Here is a 20,335-nt window from a genome sequence, read left to right as displayed (position 1 = left end):
AGGTGGGAGGAGGATTTGCATTCGGAAATTAATCTTGAGGTGCGGCTTGCTGCATGATTCATTCTTCTACCAAAGCACAGTAGGAAACATGCATGCAGGTGGGCGAAAATTCATTATTTACGTTTATACCAAGAGTTTCATGCATACTTTGTTACCTTGCTGTCGAATATTTTTCTAATTAACCAAAAACTACAAATGACTGAGGTACGAAAATAAAGAATCAGTAGCCTCCAGACTCCCCATAGTGCGTTAGGGGTAGTCAGTGTCTGCCACTACTGTATTACGTAAGGATTGACTCATTGGAAGGTATACCCCCCCGGAACACTGAAAACAAGTTGAGTCATCGAATGAGAGTAATTCCTTGGTAAAAGCGGCCATCACATGGCGTGGCACGCCTCTCATTTCCTGCGAGGCGTCAGAAGCTAAGAATCCCGTTTACACTTTATGGGTGGTTCGATCGATCTGATTTCAGTTTGACACGTATTAAAACTTATCGTTGCGATACGCTTGTTGGTAGATGAATATTATGATTTTTTATGGACAGCTTTGTGCGCTGCACCGTGACAACGTTAAGTAAATATAAATATCTGTGATGGGGTTTATTGATGGCAACAATTGTAAAGTTTGGCAATATTTGTCGATCGAGATAATGTGTGCGTGTGTTATCACTTTGATTTTTTTTCTTATTTTGATGCCGAGTGCCTAATGCAGTGGCGTTAAAATTCGCTGAAAAAGGTGCAAAGGTGGGAGACCGTGTCCCCTCGCCCGCTCAAGAATGTTAGATTGTCGTTGGCAATTTGCGTTTATCGACTGACGTATAGTCTGCTTCGAATTCGATACATACTTAAATTGATGATTTGTAATATTATCTGAAATATATTCACGATTTATTTCATTATTTCATGTATTAAAAAGTATTTGCAGCTAATTCATTATCTGCACATTCAAATTCAAATTCAAATTTCACCATTCAAATTTCAATTATCTTCGGGTCATTTGGCGACTCTATGAATGTTTGTATACCGACTGAACTCATAAAATTCAGATCCTATTCTTTATGTGTCGTATGTGTCGAATCGATTTTCCATGGATATTTATTTTGATATCGATAACCAACATCAAAATTATTTCTCAATTCGTTCTCATCGAAGGAATAGTTCTCTATTGGTTCATGGTTTATGCTCTTTGTGATCCATAGATTCTAATTAAGTATTATTTAAACATTTGCACCATTCCAAGTCTTAGAAAAATTCTCTGAACCTGAAGTATGGACTTTAAAGCCTCCACGTGTAACCAATTTTTTTTAATCATTCATGCGTTCCTTAAGACCAAATTGAATATGCCTACACCAGCTGCTCCATTCTGAGTGATCCATAGAGTGGTAGGTCATTTGACATAATGTCGTTTGGTACAATGGCCATTTGTCATCACAGCTCTGTGTAAACACCGATGTCTGAACTAATGCAAAATATGTTGAATTCCGCATATAATTAGTGTCTTTTGAACATCAGAAGAGAGGTGGTTTTCATGTTTTTAATCAGAGAACGTACATAAAAATCATTACTCGAAAGTAAATTGGTAGTCTCCATAATGTTTTTATTCTATTCACCTCTGCTACTTATCTTTTTTTTGCTTCTGGATCAGAAACAAGATTGTCTTTAACGTGTTACAAAAACTACAAAAACTACAAATAACATAATCGTAAAAAACTATTTTAGTTACATAAAAATGGCAATCAGATTTGGGGAAGGGTAGTTGAACAGAACGGTTGACCAAACAGTTCATTTGGCCGCAAACGTCATTCAACCGAATAGCTTATTTGATAGAAAATGCCGTTTTCCAGAAATGAATATTTGACCGAAAATGTCATTTGGCCGACCAGTTCCCTTTGGTTGAACACATCATATAGTCGAAAATGTCATACGACCGTAAATGTTGTTTGCTGAACGGGTATATGGCCAAAAAATTCACGATAGTGAAAGTGAAATGATAAATGATAATCGAGAAGTGAGAAGCAAGACCAGAGAAGTGAAAAAAGCGACTTTTTTGTCCGTGAGATCGGTTCGGACAAATGATATTTTCAGCCAAATTGTTTTTTCTCGCAAATTTTTTCAGTCGTTTGTTTCGACCAAAAAGTCCTTTCGGCCAAATGACTATTTCGGTAGTATGACCCTTTCTGTCAAATGAGATTTGTAGCCAATCCATTTTCGGCCTAATTACCGATTCGGTAAAACGTTCAATTCAACCAAATGGAATTCGGCTAGATGACTATCAGCTTAAAGTGATAATCGGCCAAATGATATTCAGCCAAATGACTTCTGTCGAATGATCTTTGTCCAAATGACTCTTTCCCAAGAAATCATACGCTTCCTACTTCAAAGACTAACATAAAAACTTCCCCTAAAAACTAGAAATTTTCCATAAACGATTAGGAAATTGCCAATGAAGTAAATAAATAAACATAAAATTTTCCTAAATAATCCAAAATCTCCATAAACAATTTTTTTTGAGGATTTTATAATTGTTTATTGTTGATATTGATTCATTTTGGAAAATTTGTGTTATTTCTTCAATGGAACATTTTGATTTCTTTATGGAAAATTCTTATTTTATAATTGTAATTTTTGCTTTTTTATGGACATTTTATTCTGCTGCCTATTTCAAAGGATGCTTTTACGATGTTAAAAGAAAATAAGATTTCTTCTTTGCCTTTTTTCGGTCCAAGGCAAGGAAAGATATCTAGACCAACATTTGAAAAGGGCGTAACAGCCAAAATTTATTCATTCTGGTTCTTCGTCTACATACAAAGCTCTATATGTGGACGAAGAATCAGAAGGAATAAATTTTGTCTGTTACGCCCTTTTCAAATGTTGGTCTAGATATGATCCCTTGAAAAGATGCATTTTTCCGGTACCAGGCTTGTGAGAATGTGATTTTTTATAAATCTTCATTAACGAGCCTGAGGCTGACTCATTTCGTTGGTGAGAATATGATTCCTTCTTTTAGTCCATTTGCTTGATTACAAGAGAAGATATGATCCCTTCTTTCGAATATTGCATTTACCCGACATAAGGCTAAGAAGGATATAGTAGTTCCTTCTTTCAATTCGTAGTACCAGAGGAGATATGATTCATTTATTAAAAAGATGATTGTTGTGGTTCATGCGTTTGCTTGGATATGATTCCTTCTTTTAAAGTAAGGGGAGGAGGAAAGGAGGAAATTACTTCTTCTTCTTTTTTTTTTAACTAATTTTATTTGTTAATTATCTAATACATGCATTCATCTCTTAGACTAGGTGTTCCGTGTTTTCTTAACACTATCATCCTTATTTGCTATGTCATATTTTTAGTTATTATTAATACATTTCAATTGCCTCTGGCAGTTAGAATTTTTCCTCTGGTTGAATTGAACCATGTAGGAATTACAATGTTTTCAACTTAAACTAATCTTAACCTATTTTATACTAAGGGTACAAGGAGTTAATCGTTGCAATAGAAGATTGCAACGATTTTTGTCTAAAATTGGAAATTATTTTGTTGGACATTTGTTGCAATGTCTCAATATTAGAAATTCTATGAAGTTCATTGGTACTATACCACGGAGGCAACTTCAGAATCATTTTCAGAATTTTATTTTGAATCCTATGAAGTGCCTTCTTTCTGGTATTGCAGCAACTAGTCCATATTGGCACAGCATACAACATGGCAGGTCTAAAAATTTGTTTGTAAATCAAAAGTTTGTTCTTAAGACAAAGTTTTGATTTTCTGTTTATAAGTGGATATAGACACTTAATATATTTGTTACATTTGGCTTGAAGGCCTTCAATGTGATTTTTAAAAGTTAATTTATGGTCTAGCAGAAGTCCTAAATATTTGGCTTCGCTAGACCAATTAATTGGAACCCCATTCATAGTGACAATATGTCTGCTAGAAGGTTTCAAATAAGAAGCTCTCGGCTTATGTGGGAAAATTATAAGCTGAGTTTTGGAAGCATTCGGGGAAATTTTCCATTTTTGCAAGTAAGTGGAGAAAATATCCAAACTTTTTTGCAATCTACTACAAATGACACGAAGGCTACGCCCTTTGGCTGATAGACCTGGGTCATCTGCAAACAAAGATTTTTGACACCCTGGTGGTAAATCAGGTAAGTCAGAAGTAAAAATGTTATACAAAATGGGTCCCAGTATGCTGCCTCAGGGGACATTAGCCCTTACAGGTAATCTATCAGATTTAGAATTCTGATAGTTTACCTGCAGTGAGCGATCTGATAAATAATTTTGGATCAGTTTAATAATGTACAGAGGAAAATTAAAATTCATCAATTTTACAATCAAACCTTCATGCCAAACACTGTCAAATGCTTTCTCTATATCAAGAAGAGCAACTCCAGTCGAATATCCTTCAGATTTGTTGAGCCGAATTAAGTTCGTAACTCTTAATAACTGATGAGTGGTTGAATGCCCATGGCGAAAACCAAATTGCTCATCAGCAAAAATAGAATTGTCATTAATATGAACCATCATTCTATTTAAAATAATCTTTTCAAACAGTTTGCTTATTGAAGAAAGCAAACTTATTGGGCGATAACTTGAAGCCTCAGCTGGATTTTTGTCCGGCTTCAAAATTGGAACAACTTTGGCGTTTTTCCATTTATCTGGGAAGTATGCCAATTGAAAACATTTGTTAAATATATTAACCAAAAAGGATAAAGAGCTCTCAGGAAGTTTTTTGATAAGTATGTAGAAAATACCATCATCAAATTTTCTAGTAATAGATCTCACTTCATCCAAATTAGTTCCCAACGAAGGGTCAAAAACATTATCTTGATCGAGAATGTCTTCGAAGCTTCGTGTAACCTGATCCTCAATTGGACTAGTGAGACCTAGACTAAAATTATGGACACTCTCGAACTGCTGAACAAATTTTTGACCCTTTTCCCCATTTTTTAAAATAAAATTTTATTTTTCTCCTTAAGCGTGGAATAGGCTTTTGAGGTTTTTAAAAAAATTTCGTTAATTTCCAAAAGGGTTTCGAACTGGGATCAAATTTCGAGACATTATTCTCAACATTGGTATTTCTCAGAATAGCGAAACGTTTTTTAATTTCATTTTGCAAATCTCGGCAAATAACTTTCAACGCGGGATCGCGAGTTCTTTGGTATTGCCTTCGCCTCACATTTATAAGACGGATCAGTAGCTGAAGATCGTCGTCAATAATAATGGAGTTGAATTTAATTCCACATTTAGGAAGTGCAATGCCTCTGGCTTCGACAATTAAATTTGTCAAAGATACGATATAATTATAAATATCACTTTTGGTATCGAGAGGAATATCAACATCAAAATTCCTATCGATATACGTTTTAGAGAGAATCCCAATCAGCTCTATGATAATTAAAAGTAGAGCTGATTGGATTATAAATGGCTTCTTGAGAGATTTCAAATGTCACAGGAAGGTGATCAGAGTCAAAGTCAGCATGAGTTACCAATTGGCCACACAGCTGACTTGAATCCGTTAAAACCAAATCAATTGTCGAAGGATTTCGAGTGGATGAAAAACAAGTTGGTCCATTGGGATATTGAATAGTATAATATCCCGCAGAACAATCTTCAAATATAATTTTGCCGTTGGAATTGCTTTGAGCAATACGAAGAATTTTGATTTGTTGCGAGTCAGAATTTGAAGATCAGCTTTCAACAAATTCTTTTGCTGCCCATTGCATTGAAAAGGCAAGTAAGCTGCAATGAAGGAAAATTGTCCAAAATTTGTTTCAACAGAAACTCCCAAGGTTTCAAAAACTTTGGTTTCGAACGAAGAAAATAATTTATGTTTGATACATCTATTAATGACAATGGCGACCCCACCACAGGCGCTGTCAAGACGATCATTTCTGTAGATAAAATAATTTGGATCTCGTTTAATGGATACTCCTGGTTTTAAATAAGTTTCAGTTATAATGGCAATATGCACATTATGAACTGTTAGGAAGTTGAATAATTCATCTTCCTTACCCTTTAGAGAGCGGGCATTCCAATTTAGAACTTTCACACAATTATTTAGATCCATTAAAACGGAGTCCGATAACAATTTTTTGTGTGTACTTTATACCAACCTGAACAGTTTCTGGTATAGTATTTGCTTTGAACATTGCATCAATCATGTGATGCAATTGTTCAGTTAAAAAATCAAAATCGGAAGCAGTCATGCTACCTGAATCGGCAACATGACCATTATTTTCCGTTGGGACATGGGTATAAACCTCATTTTGAGAAGAGAAATTTTGTCTGCCAGCAGCAATGTTTACATAGTAGGTACATTCGAAAAATTGGAATTTACTGAAGTGCTTGCTACCCGTTGACGAGCGGCAAAATTTGTTTGTGAATTGTGGTGGGTATGAATTGCTCGACCGGTAACTGGTTTCGAAATTTGAGCGTTTGAAAAATTTCTACCCATCGAATCTGGGATCCGATTGGAATTTCCCGTCATCAATTTTGCACGGGAATTAAATTTTTTTTTTTGCGTGAAGGGCATTCCCAGAAATTGGATTTATGATTGCCCCCCCGAAGAAGTTTCGGCCGTAAGTGCCAACTCGGCCGTAAGTGCCAGCTCGGCCGTAAGTGCCAGTATAGTGAAGTTCGGCCGTGAGGGCCAGATAAGAACTGTCGTTTAGTGAAGCTCGGCCGTAAGTGCCAGATAAGAACTGTCGTTAGTGATTTGTGAAGCAGCTCGGCCGTAAGTGCCAGTATAGTGAAGTTCGGCCGTAAGGGCCAGATAACAAATGTTACTCTCAAAAGAGTAATATTACAGTTAAAAGCGTAAGCTACTTATTTCTCCGATTAGGAGTGACCTTTCGCTTAGCTTTTATTGACAGAAATAGAGGTTACTTATTTCTTCTTTTTAGGGAAGAGACATTTCGCCTTATTCTGAAGTTTTCCTCAAGTAATTGCTACTTATTTCTTCGTTTTAAGGAAGAAACCTTTCACAAGGCTTGATTGAACCTTTTGCCGATCCGCACCAGGGTGAGTTCGGAGTCAAAAATGAGAACTCTTGGAGTCAGCTTAGAAGTTATTTATTTCGATTTTTCTTTACAATAGTCATCTTAAATCTACGTGTTACATTAGCGATGGATTGTTATACTAGTATCTGAACTATGGCTAAATATTGTCTGTTTATCCTTTTCTAACTCGGGGAAGTCTATTATTAACATTTCGTTCTTTCTCAATCCTTTATGATTTTATATGGAAACATACTATATCATTGCAATGCATTAACCTCGTTTCACTCACTCCTTTTCCTAATTCTAGAAAGTTTCAATAAGTCTCCGTTGAGGGTGGAGTCTACTAGTCTAATTAGATTATTTTCTTGTAAGTGGAAATTATCTCCCTAATGATAGACAAAGAAGGATTGATTACATATATGCTCTTGTCGTGCGTGGGCGTGTTCTTACTTCCTTTATGGTCCTTTCGTTACAGACATATTATGCAACTCGGTATGCGTTTTTTGTCTTATCTTTCATTTGATTTTCTTATAGCTGTAGCTAACTTATTTGGTCGTACGGCGCAGCGCAATATGTTTAAGAAATTAATTATCCCACAGCCACAACCACAAATCATGCATTTAGCATCCATGTGACAATGTTTGGTTCCATGACCCCACTTTTGGCACTTACGGCACTGGGTGGGGTTTTGGATATTTCCCCCAGGCCTGCGGAAATGTTCCCATATAACACGGACATGGGACATAATACAGGCCTTTTCCAAACTTTTCATATTATTTAGTTCACTTTTGTTAAAATGAACTAAATAAAATTCTTGAGAAATTCCCCTCTGGGAAGTACCAGAGTGGGATTTCTTTTTCATCTTAATTACTTGGACTGGTGAAAATCCAAGTAATTGAGAAATTTCAATTTTAATCTCATCCAGTGATTTGTCATCACTGAGGAGACCTTTCAAGACGACTTTGAACAATCGCTCAGTTTTGTCGTCGTATGTGAAGAATTTATGGCGCTTCTCAGTTAAATACTGAAGAAGACGTTTGCGATCGTCAACTGAATGCTCAGTTCGATTGGAGAAGAATTATTTCCGATATTAGAGTTAGAAGGAATATCTGAATTCTCCAGCTTCCTTCTACTTTTTCCGCGCTTTGGCAGGACGAAACCTTGTTTCTTTGAAGGAAGTGGAGAATTCAGAGACTCCTTCCTCTTGTTTTTATTAATGCTCATTGCTGAGCGTGGAGACGTGACCTTCTAAGAGGTTTTATCCCAGAACGGTGTCCCTGCAGGATTACCACCGCTTGTCGGAATTTTACTTCCGCAAACGGGTCCAACGTAAAACGAAGGCACGGGTCCTTGCATAGATCGTAACGGGATCAGTGGGTACAAATAGCGCTAAGAAGCACCGTTGAAATTAAAATAGCTTCGGGTAGTATTAAAAACTTCCTTCCGCAAAGAGAGAAAGAACCGCACAGCACGAAAGCACGATGCGGTCTGACTACTTCTTCTTTTGATTCATGCATTTACTAGAGTTATAATTCATACTTTTAAAGGATGCTTTTCCCAACAGAAGACAAGAGATGAAATTATAATTTGTTTTTTCGTTTCTCACGAATATGCTCGGAAATCGGAAGAAGGCTCGGATACCCGTAGTGTCTGTTTAGTCTAGGCTTTTTGAAAATATATTGTTAGCCACTTTGTATCATGATTTTGCCAATCGCTGTTCAATGAGGCCAATACATTCAAGGTTGAGGTTTAATACATATTGTAGGGTTCTGTCAATACGATACACCGCGCGGCTATGAAAAGTTACTTCTTTTGAAGCACATTTTCTACTGGAACAGAGAAATATTGCGATCGATTAGACACGCGTTAGCCAAGTCATTTTGCAATGGCCAATAATGTTACGTTTCCGTTGAAATGAGTTCGTTATTTTGTAATAAAAAAGGCCGAAACCGCGTTTGTTTTTCTGATGGAAAAAGAATCTGTTTGTGACACTCAAGAAAAATTGTTTTCGCAAAGGACGCAGAAAAAAAATAGTTTGCCAAAGCAACCCTCAGAAAAAAAAAGTTTAAAGTACGTTTTGTGATACTAAACTGTAAAGCAGAAGTGTTGCGAATTGAGTTTTGCTATCAACTATTCCTCCAAGAGGGTATATCCGATAGGATAAATAATTATACATACCTCCGAGGGGGTTTCTCCAATTGGATAATCATTCCCCTGAGCGGGCATTTCTGGTCGGGTATACAATTATTTCCCCGGATGCAGCCGTGTCCTTTGAACACGACATTAGCCAAGTCATTTTGCAATGGCCAACAATGTTACGCTCCCGTTGAAATGAGCTCATTATTTTGTTAAAAAAAAAAGAAAAACCGAGACCGCGTTTGTTTTTGTGATGGAAAAAGAATCTGTTTGTGACACTCAAGAAAAATTGTTTCCGCAAAGGACGCAAAAAAAATGTTTTCCAAAGCAACCCTCAGGAAAAAAATGCAAGTGCGTTCTGTGATACTAAACAGTAAAGCAGAAGTATTGCGGATTGAGTTTTCTTATTAATTAGCCCTTCAAGAGGGTATATCCAAGGTTTCTCTAATTGGGTAAACACTCATTCCACTGAGCAGGCATTTCTGGTCGGGTATGCAATTATTCCCCCTATAACGTAAAACATTATTCCCCTGAGAGCGCAAACAATGTTTTAACATATTCTGAACCTGCCAAAAAATCTAATCTCACCGCTAATTTTTCAGAATTTTTGGAGTCCTATTTTGCATTTGCATTTCAATGTTTCATTCAATCGAAAAATAATGTATTGTTAATTGTTCAAACATGTAAATAAAAGATTTACGAACATAATAAAAATATGTTGGAGATTTTTCTTTGCAAACAATTTAGAAAGATATAAGTAAAGGAATAATCGAGGAAAGAGGGTTGAATAATATTTTGATTCGTTTTAGTTTGGATCTGGGTCATTTGGCATAAAGTTATTTCCGATGCAGGGATCACCTCCATCATTGACTCATTCCGGGAAAGGATGTATGACATTTTCAGAAAGGATTCAGAAAACCCAGATTAATCCACCTAGCGGTGTTGGTGCCTTTCTCGTGCAAAAAAACTAAAAAATATGAGTGAGTGTTTTTTAGCGTGTTTTGCGCATAGAAAATAGTATTTTGGCCATAACTTCTGATCCCATAGTCCAATCTGGCCAATTTTCAATAGAAAACAATGGGACAGGGTTCTCAGTCGAATGTTGCGAGTATATTGGCCAATGCTAAGTTCCAAAAAGTGTGTCTACAAAATTTTGTACACATACACACATACACACACACACATACATACATACATACGTTTTCGCGCAATGCGTGACCACATGCTTGCCACATGTGGTCTGGACACTACCCCGGACAACCTAGTTCGGAGGATGTGTAAAGATGAAGTTGGCTGGAACGCCGTTTTATCGGCTATCGCCCACATCGTCTCGAAGCTACACAGAAGGTGGCGCGTGGACTCAAGGATGGCTAGTTCAGGCGCAAATAAGAGGTCGGAGTCGGCTTCATGGGTCATACCGGTGGTCATGCTCTGTGGTCGAACTCGATCCTTTTATCGAACAAGTGGCCGCGCGAAGAACAACATGGTATCGTCGCTTTCGCGGCGTCGTTCAACCGGGCGGGTTCTGAGCCCGAGGACGGAAAGGGGACCTCGTCAAGGCTGGGGCAGGCGTAGGCACCGCGTTGGTAAGTCCCTCTGTGTGCTGGCGAATAGGCCCTATCGCAGAAAGGTCAATTTGGGGTGCACGCGGCATCATCATTCTTGATACCAGTCGTGCAGAGGGAAGCAGGCGCGAAGTCGACCCTTCCCACCTTCCGAGGACATAGGGCGTGGTAAGGCCACCTGGAAAGCCGGCAACGCGCTGGCACGATACCATGGGGTTCTTCTAAAAAAGCGAGTTACGATGATCGATGCTGCAAGGACACGCAGCTAACCTCGAGGGTGCGTTGTGCACTGGCCCCCCTTTGAAGCATTACTTTCTGGTTGTACCGAAGGGACTATGGGCTTGGCGGCAATGGAAACGGTTTAGCGGGTCGGGGATGTAGTCCTGCCTCCCTCGTTTGCTTCTGGAGGTGATCCCTAACCCCACACTTCCTGGACAACCCAGGATGTCTGTTGAGCAGATTCCCCCTCCATTGTTTATGAAGAAAAAAACACATACATACATGCACACAAACAGACATAACCTCAATTCGTCGAGCTGAGTCGATTGGTATATAACACTATGGGTCTCCGAGCCTTCTATAAAAAGTTCGGTTTCGGAGCGATCATATAGCCTTTACGTATACTTAGTATACGAGAAAGGCAAAAAGGATTAAGTATTCAATAGAAATTTAGCTTAGCTTTGACTGACTACACATAGGGGTACTGCTCCTGGATTTCATCTTATGGCTCCCCGATGTTCATCATTTGATTTATATTTGTGATTTTTTTCAGGAGCACACATGTTGACAAAAAAATACGACGAAATTGGTGTCGTATTTCTTTGTTTCGCGCAAGGATGTTATCGATCATTTAGTAATCTGCGTTCGATCATTTAATACTTTGTCAATAACTCATTAAAGAGGCATAATTTCAAAGCGTGTTGAATGGTGTGAAGGTTTTTCCACAACTCCGCCTAAAAAGTTGATGTTCGAATTTTACTATTCAAGGAGTTAAGGCGTTAGCGGCCGTAGCTCATACTAAATGATAAGAACATTTCAATCATTTAGTACAAGTTACTGCTACTAGCACTATAGCTTTGTTATTAGTGCAATTCATACAACGAACTGTTAGCCAGAGTTGTAGATAAACTTTTGCACTACACCATACAACTCATTTTGAAATTTAGCCTCCCTCTGGAGTGAGTCATTGACAAACTACTAAATGATCTAACGCAGATTACTAAATGATCGATAACCTCCTTGGTTTCGCGATTAGATGAATATATGTTCAGTGAAATGGAGATCGGAATAGCTCCCCTATCTATGATTGCTTGTTTTTTTTTAATCTTCATTTAGGTGAGGTATGATTACTTGTCCATGATTGACCAGAATCAGTGAAACTGCACATTGAAACAACTGAATGATTAACTAGGATTGTTCAAGCATTCTAAGTGTGCAAATTTCAGCAGTGACTCAAGTAGTTAAATGATCAATAACGGCGCCTGCCACGTCCTTGCAGCAGGGATGCCAGATGATATTTTCAAATGGCTTCCCAGTTGTTTAAAAATGTTTTAAAATGTCTTCAATATTAAAATTATGATCATCAGCGAGAAATTTTAAAATCCAATACGTATGTAAATTCAATAATCTCCTTGTTTTACTGATGTGGAATAATGTTTTTTTTTTACATTCAAATTGTTGGAATTCAAGAGACAGTGACTGTTGGGCTCTGAACCGATTCAACTTCGATGTTAATGGATTTGATTCCTCAGAGCCAACATTGAGCAGAGACTATGGCGAAGACTGCGAGCAACGATCGGCACTAAATTGCACTATTCGCCTATTCTGGCGTATCCTAGCCTCGGCGTATGATTCAGGTTCTTCCACGAATTGAATAACACATATGATTGAGTGAGACACTACATCACTAGTAAACACAATATTTATTCCGGACTTGAGAATTTTACTGCACTACATATACTTAGAATTAATACAAAATCAACGCGCGTTGCGGGCTGACCGCGGCAATGTGCTATACCCGACGACCGATAGGAAACTAAACTCTCCAGACAATTCTCTCCTCTATTATCTTGGTACCTATCTATCTGGTCAGTTGGGTTGACCTAATCAAGGATCTCTTCTCACATCATCTCTCACTACAATCTCTTTTTACATATACCTAATGCTATACCCTTCATTATTATATAAGCCCAAACCAGTGCCAGCGTAGCTGATGACGGTCGTAGAGGATTTAGGTGTTTGAGAACAATGAACCAGACGTAAACAAACTGCAGGCTGGACATCGCTGCGCTGACCGTTCGCCGGTAACAATTCAGGGTTGTAGTTGGGTGGGTATTTCGATCCAACAGTGACAAGACAGTGCATAACGAGTTTTCCCTGGATTTTCTACTGAGTCTTTGATCAAAATTCAACCGGATTTTTTTACTGAATTTCCACGTGGAATATTTCCAAGTTTCTTTTTAAAAAAATCGTTGGAGGGATTCAAAATTAGATAAATTTCTGGAGCAACCTCCTTATAAACTTCTTCTTATTACTTATACTTCTTATAGCTTCTTATTACTTATACGCATTTCTTCTGGATGGAGCTTCTAATTACTTCTGGAAGACTGCTGATGAAATTTCCCTAGGAATTCCTGTTGGAACTTCCAAAAGATTTATTGAAGGAATTGCTGGAGGATTTTCAGGAGGAATTCTTGGAAGAACTTGAGAAGGAATTTCTGTAGAAACTTCAGGATTAATTCCGGATGGATTTTCTGGATGAATTCCTGAAGGATTTTCCTGATGAATTGCTGAAGAATATTCCTGAGGAATTTCTGAAGGAATTTCCGGTGGAATTCCTGAAAAAACAAATTCTGAATAAACTTCCAGGGGGCAATTCAATTCTTCAATTCTGGCATATCTGCCTAGCAGTCATTTAGGAAGAGGGAAGGAATATTAGTAGGTGGTTTTTGCTGTTTGAAGACCGTGTTTACCTCTGCGTCTCCACGAAAAACCACAGAAAAGATTGCACTCTAACTATCATGCACTCAGTGACTGAGTAAAATTGTATTGCCGTCTCTTCTCTTCCCACGGAAATTTTACTCAATTTCCGTCAAATACAATTTTCCTCAGTCACTGAGTAGGTGAAAGTTAGCGTGTATCAGTTAGTCAGCATCGTTGGATCTGGATTCACTCTGATAAGTGATGCGAACATGCCAGTGCGGTTGCTCAAAACAGAATAAACGAACTAATCCATGCACCGATCAAACGTGCACCATTGGATTTACTTTTCGATCGCACAAAGTACAGTATACCTCCGCTGATCCGCCAAATGTATGACCGGACTATCGAGGTTTCTCTCGGGAAACATGGGAAAAGCTCGTTCGAGTTTATGCACTTTCTCTAATGGGCGCAAAACCACCTCATATTTTCGTACTAACAGAATTTACATTGACCCCAAATGATACATTACAGTCTTAAATCTACAATTATATACGCTTATAATAAACATATGTGCAATTAAAAAAAAAACGCTATGCAGCATGCACTATATTAGAGCAAAAAAAAAAACTAACTAACGTGTAGAGTTTGTGGTGGTAGTGAAAAGCAGGCTGAATTTATTTTTATGCGGGCACCAAGAAGAAACAGAAAATTGTTTGACCGAAGCTGTCTATGGGGAATATTTAAAATTCAGACTAGCTAAATAGAAGACCAGGGCAATCAACTTTGGAATTGAGAAGATCAGAAACATAAAGCGCCTTGGGGACATCGCGGCGACGATGGAGGTCCTTCGTAGCTTAGTAGGGAAAGCACTTGTCTAGCGTACTGGTTGCGTGGGATCAAACCCCACCGAAGGATGTGATTACCCTCCAAACATTTTTCAAACTAAATCTTTCACAAGTTGTGCAATTGCACAAATAGAATTTCAGATATAGTAATTAGTTTTTGAATTGAAATAACACCAATCTCATTTTTGTTAGCAAACTTGTTAGTTCATCTATTGGCTAAAGATATTCATTTGTGGATCTACTTATACCTCTTTTATTAGTACCATTTTTAACGAAAAGGAAAAATGTGTCTACTGGACAACCCTCTTTTTTGAATGCGACTAATATAGCAGCGTATTATAAATAATGAATCAAATACCTTAATTGTTTTTCATTAGTGTTTAAAACAGTTATTTTAATTTTCAATCAAACAATCTCAAATTTCAATACAGACATAAAACATTTCTGAGTAATCGGTTAAGTATACCTAAACTCCTTGAGCCACTTACAATTATTGTAAAGTTATTATAAAGCAAACTAGCCAATGAACCAACCAGTCATTTGTCAAAATATTTTTTTAAGGTTCACCTACACCTAAAATGTCGTGCCTCCGCTCCGTTTGAATCATTATGTTCAATGCTGTTACGGCAACAATTTGGAAGGCTATGAATTACTCGCACGCATCGATTCGGCCGTTCCGGCTGTAAATTACAAAGTCGTTGATATTTCTTCGAATGCAGCCACAATCGTATACATTGTTTGAAACTGATAGCCCAAATTACTTCAGATAAGGCAATTAACTGTTCGATTTCTTATGGTGCACAGTGCTGTCGAATATGAATTGATTCGCTTGTTTTTATCAACACTACGATGTTCAAAATGCGATACACTGTGCGATGGAACTGGTTTAGGACCGTACGTTATCAGGTTTTAAATTCTGTCATGCCCTACATCGCGAATCGCTATAGTTAAATCGAACAATTAACCACTAGATGTGTGTTCTTTTTCCTTTTGAAATCAATGAAATAAAAATCAACTTGTTTGTTCTTTATATACCATGACAAAACTAACTCTTTTTTAAACAAACTTCCTCTGAATTTTATGGAATTGTTTAGACTATCAAGAAAAACATTGTGTAAAGAGGACTAAACAAGTTGATTTTGTGATTTAATAATGACTATTCACCTTCTGTAATCGATTCACTGGAAAGATGAATTTCTACACAACGATGAGTCGGTGCAAGGTGGTCTGTTGGTGGATTCCAATGCAATAATAATCGCTCGTCCGAATCAATTGATACTCACGTCGTCATTCACAAGACTACAATGGAATGACTCATTCCAAATCTTATCAGCTTTATCAGTATCGTCATCAACGATGCGATGTCAACATTGGCATTTCTCTGAAATTTGGTGAGGTAGAAATACATGAGGTGCAACAATTCGGTCGTTTGGACATTTTCGTCGACTGTAATAAGAAAGTGTAACGAAAAACAGCCAATAGGTCCTTTACCTGATTATGCTCTTGTGACGTTCAAAATAAAATTAAATATCTACCTACTCGTTTGCATCCAGCGAGGTTATCGAACAAGCCTGCGTACAAATCTTTCATCTGTCAGACATCGGACTCTTCTTCTTTAAAATTCATCCTGCGTTTTTAAGTCTAGGTCACCAGTCAACTCACCTTTAATATTACCGCTGCATCAACAGCATTCAACTTGACGCGTATCACAACAAAACAACCTCTGCTCAGGCCATTGCATTGCATCGGCCTTTACCTCATTCCCATCGGCATTGCGTGGCGTACGCGTGCCTGTCTTGCCCAGTAGTTTATGACTTCCTCTTTGGGTTAACCCTTCTGCCTACGGTACGGTAAAATGGACGCGATACCATTCCCCCAACCTAACGGGGTCCCACGTCACAAGAAGACGACGTACACGTTCCGTCCATTTATGGGTCAGCAGCGTACCGGTGACGAGGGCACTAAATAAATTACGTAAATCCGATAGACAAGCGTTGTGGTCGCACCATTGAGAAAGGCGGAACCCAATAGTTTAACATTGGAAAGAAAATTTATTGTTATTACTTTTATCTAGTGAGTACATGACAAAATACTGTATTGCTTTGATAGGATACAAAAGATGTGTTCTGACATATTATTTAAATTTTGCAAAATGCACCAATGCACTGAAATTAGATATTGCAATAAATGTATTACAAGTTTACCAGAATGTACATTAGCTGGCTAAAGGACAAGCCTCCTAGAATCCAAAACTAATTGCATTTGCGATTTCAAGGGCACCCCGTTCAAAACGGAAGCCAACACAACTGTCACTTTTATTATTCCAGGCATGCTGCGACACACGAGACAACCTTAATGCCAAAAGCAATTTAAAAGTTTTTTTTTTAATTTTTATGAAAATGTAACGTTTAAGGTCAAGCCTCTCGAAATCTCAAACTAAATTCTGATTTAATTTTGGATTCCGGGAGGTTTGTCTTTTAAGGACTTGTAGGACCCTAAGTCCCAAAAAGTTTTTTTTTCAAAAAATATTTTTTTCGGGGTAACACCAGGTCTCGATGTTTCATGCTTTTTTAAGACATTTGACAACAAATTTTTTTTTCGAAATTTTCCGTTTACCACCAGCTTTGGTCAAACACTTGAAGAATTTCTTATCGGAGAATTTGAGGGATGCCCTTATCCATAAGTCCTAGGAGCATGAGCATGAGCATGATTGACCGCCCACGGTTGCTACTCCGTTATTGCCAAGTCAGCTGTAGTTACACAGAGAACCAACAGATGAAGTTTGGGACTAACATCATCTTCAATGTGTAAGAACTGGTGACCCAAAAAATAAACAATACCAGCGCCGGCCGTGTCCGAATACAGGTCAATTAGGGAATAGGTAGGAGATTGTTGACGTGATACTCGCTTTGATAGAAGCCGACGAGTCATCTGCACTTCCACGAGAGATCACTGGGATGTTGGATTAATGGGGTAGGGAGTGTGGCAGGGTTCGTTTTGGTAAACGGTATGCCGTGTATAGCGTGTAGTTTGATCGATGAAAACAATACTAATTTTTTTAAAGGACGCACAAAGCAGAACAAAATTTCGCTGATCGGCTGATCGTTCTGCTTACCGCACAAAGCAGAATCAAACTATGATGACCGGCCGATCGTTCTGCTTACTGAAGAAAACATGTCTAGACGCGATAATTAATCTACACACACGCACGAAGCAGGACAAAATTTCGGTTACCGGCCGATCGTTCTGCTTACCGCACAAAGCAGAAAAAAATTTCGATGACCGGCCGATCGTTCAGCTTACTGAAGAAAACACGTCTGGACGCGATCTCCGATCGTTCTACGTCCAATACTAAACACGATCAAATCTGCACTCCACAGGAAAAAAAAAGAATTGAAAATCAGATAAAAGTAAATTATTTGACATATTTTTCCATCCATTCATTCAAAATAAATTTAAATTTTTTTTCAAGATTAGCTTTCTATTCTTTTTTCATGCTCGTGATGAATTTGAATTACCTTAAGATTTGACCCGATTAAAGATGAAGCGAAGCCACTAGCGTTCTATTTATTCGCTGAATGAATCAAACTCATGCTATCGAAATTTGCAGTAAATGAATTAAATCCTGTTAAACTAAAAAAAATAATGGTATTTCGGCCGTGCACTAAACTGAAAAAAAAAACAAAACTGACGAAAAACTTCACAGGAGTAACTTCAAAATATATATATGCAAAAAATAAATAGACAGAATGATTTAAATTTAGATAATATGTAAACATATGGAATAAAGATAATATCTAAAAAATGTTTAAAATATATTAATAACAAAGCATACTTTCCTTTTTTTCAAATTATCATGAATGCAGTATAATATAAGAGTCTTCAATAAATTAATAAATTATAGCCATGAAGCATAAACATCATAGAGAAGATTATCAGTTCTTCAGTGTGATCGAGGTAAAAAGCGTATAATACTTTTGTAGGGAACGATGAGGGGCTAGACACATGACTCATGAACTGTATTAGGCTGATTTGTTGACCGAAGACGTGTTTAGGCTTGAATGAAGACATGTGCACAGGAAAGGGATATTAGCAATACTTATATTCAGCAGGAAAAACGGTCGCGAAGGATCCTTCCAAGTATATGGTAATAATATTTTGTGCTCACCTTGTTGTTGAAACCCTTTACCTTATGACGGTTATCGTCTGTTTCATACCAAAAATAACGAGCGAACCGTTGAATCTGCTACCTTTATGAAAAATAGCTGCTATGGAATTGACGGCATTGCGCCCACACTTCAGTTCTTCAGATTGTCCTGCGCGGGCCTGTCCTGTTCCGTTTTTCATCATTGTCGTATTGTCATTTTCCCTTATCCATAAGTCCTAGGAAAAGAATAATACATTTCCCAAAATTTCTGAATGGAAAATTTCTTTTATCAAATCCTGAAAATTTCCGTAGGATTTTCAGGCATGTTCTGCAGCAATTATCTGTTCTTCTTTGATGACATATTACATTCCCGTTTGGAAATTGTCGTATCGCAGCTTAGTGTTCGTTAGCCACTTCCACAGTTATTAATTGCGAGGTTTCTAAGCCGATTCACCAATTTTGCATTCCTGTGTCATAAAACTAAGACGATGGTGCTCATAGGCATAGGGAAACACAAAAAAACTAGACCGTAGCATAAAATAATTCCAATCACTTTCAGCATGGCCCTGCTTTGTAGCGGCCAGGCTAAGAAAGGCACAATGCAGGATTTGTGCTGCATAGTATTTCCACAAGGAATTACATACTCTCCCGGACGAACTATTGGAGAAATTGGAGAAATCACTGGAAAAAAATGTAAAGATATTCCTAAAGAAATTTTTTAAGGAATCCTAGGTGAATCTTTTAATGGTATTCCATTCCAGATAGATTTCCTGGAAAAGTTATTAAGACATTCTTGTAAAAGCTATTATTATTATTAATATCTTTATTAATGAGGTTTTAAAGTAAAAGCTCCTGGAGGAATTCTTTGAGAAATTGCTGAGGAATTTCTGTAGGATTGATGGAAATTCCCGAAGAATTTATCTAGAACTTCTCCAGAATTTTCGAAGAAATGCTTTGCAAATTCTGGAACTTTCAGAAGAATTTTTTATAGTTTCGAAGGATTTTTTCAAAAACATGTAAGATCTCTGTAGAATCGTATGAAATTTTCCAGTAGAGCCTCATTCCAGTTCGTGAAGAATCCTGGAAATCGACAGTCCGCATTCACCCCAAAAATAATATTAATTTAAGTAAACAATACAATCTTTCGCACACTTTCTCGCCACAATGCAGTGTTCCCCCCAAACACACACGACGCGACAGTCGCGACGCGATTCTATCGCTTGGCGACAGCGATTCTGTCGCCGTTGGTATGGAAGCGTAAATAGAACATTGCCTGCAGTGACCCAACGATAGAATCGCGGCGACTAGTTGTCGCCATCGCGGCGATGAAATCACTTAGGTCTGGGGGAGCCTTTAAAATTACATTCACGCGTTCAAAATGGGTCGGCGCACAGGTCTGACGAAGATCAGGAGCTGCAAATCTTAAGTGCTATGCTCGTGCTTCCAGGTTCTTTAATGGTTATCTTCTCCAAAAACTTTCGATTATTAGCAGGGTATATCTGCTCTATCCTTTCGATTCTCTTGCTGGCGATTTTGTCTTTCTCATATTACAAAGTTGTACGAAAAGCTATCATTTCACTCAAAAATTGAGCTTTTTATTGAAAGACCAATACACTGCCGTAAAATCAGAAGGGTTATGTACAAGACATAACCACCCAACGTAAACTACGTAAGGCAATTTTGTTCATTGCGGATTGTAGTGCCATCATGCATGAATATTTTTA

The 20,335-nt window shown here is 37.8% G+C and overlaps 1 protein-coding gene across 2 annotated transcripts in view; it reads left to right on the top strand.

The window, feature by feature from the left end:
• LOC134227802 (plastin-2-like) overlaps positions 1-20,335 on the top strand; it is a 185,817-nt gene that overhangs the window by 120,430 nt on the left and 45,052 nt on the right. The window lies entirely within an intron of this gene.

The sequence above is a fragment of the Armigeres subalbatus genome, chromosome 1, assembly GCF_024139115.2.
Source record: "Armigeres subalbatus isolate Guangzhou_Male chromosome 1, GZ_Asu_2, whole genome shotgun sequence".
Classification (NCBI taxonomy): Eukaryota; Metazoa; Arthropoda; class Insecta; order Diptera; family Culicidae; genus Armigeres; species Armigeres subalbatus.
The sequence above is the reverse complement of the archived record's forward strand: the minus strand, read 5'-3'. Positions and strand labels throughout refer to the sequence as shown.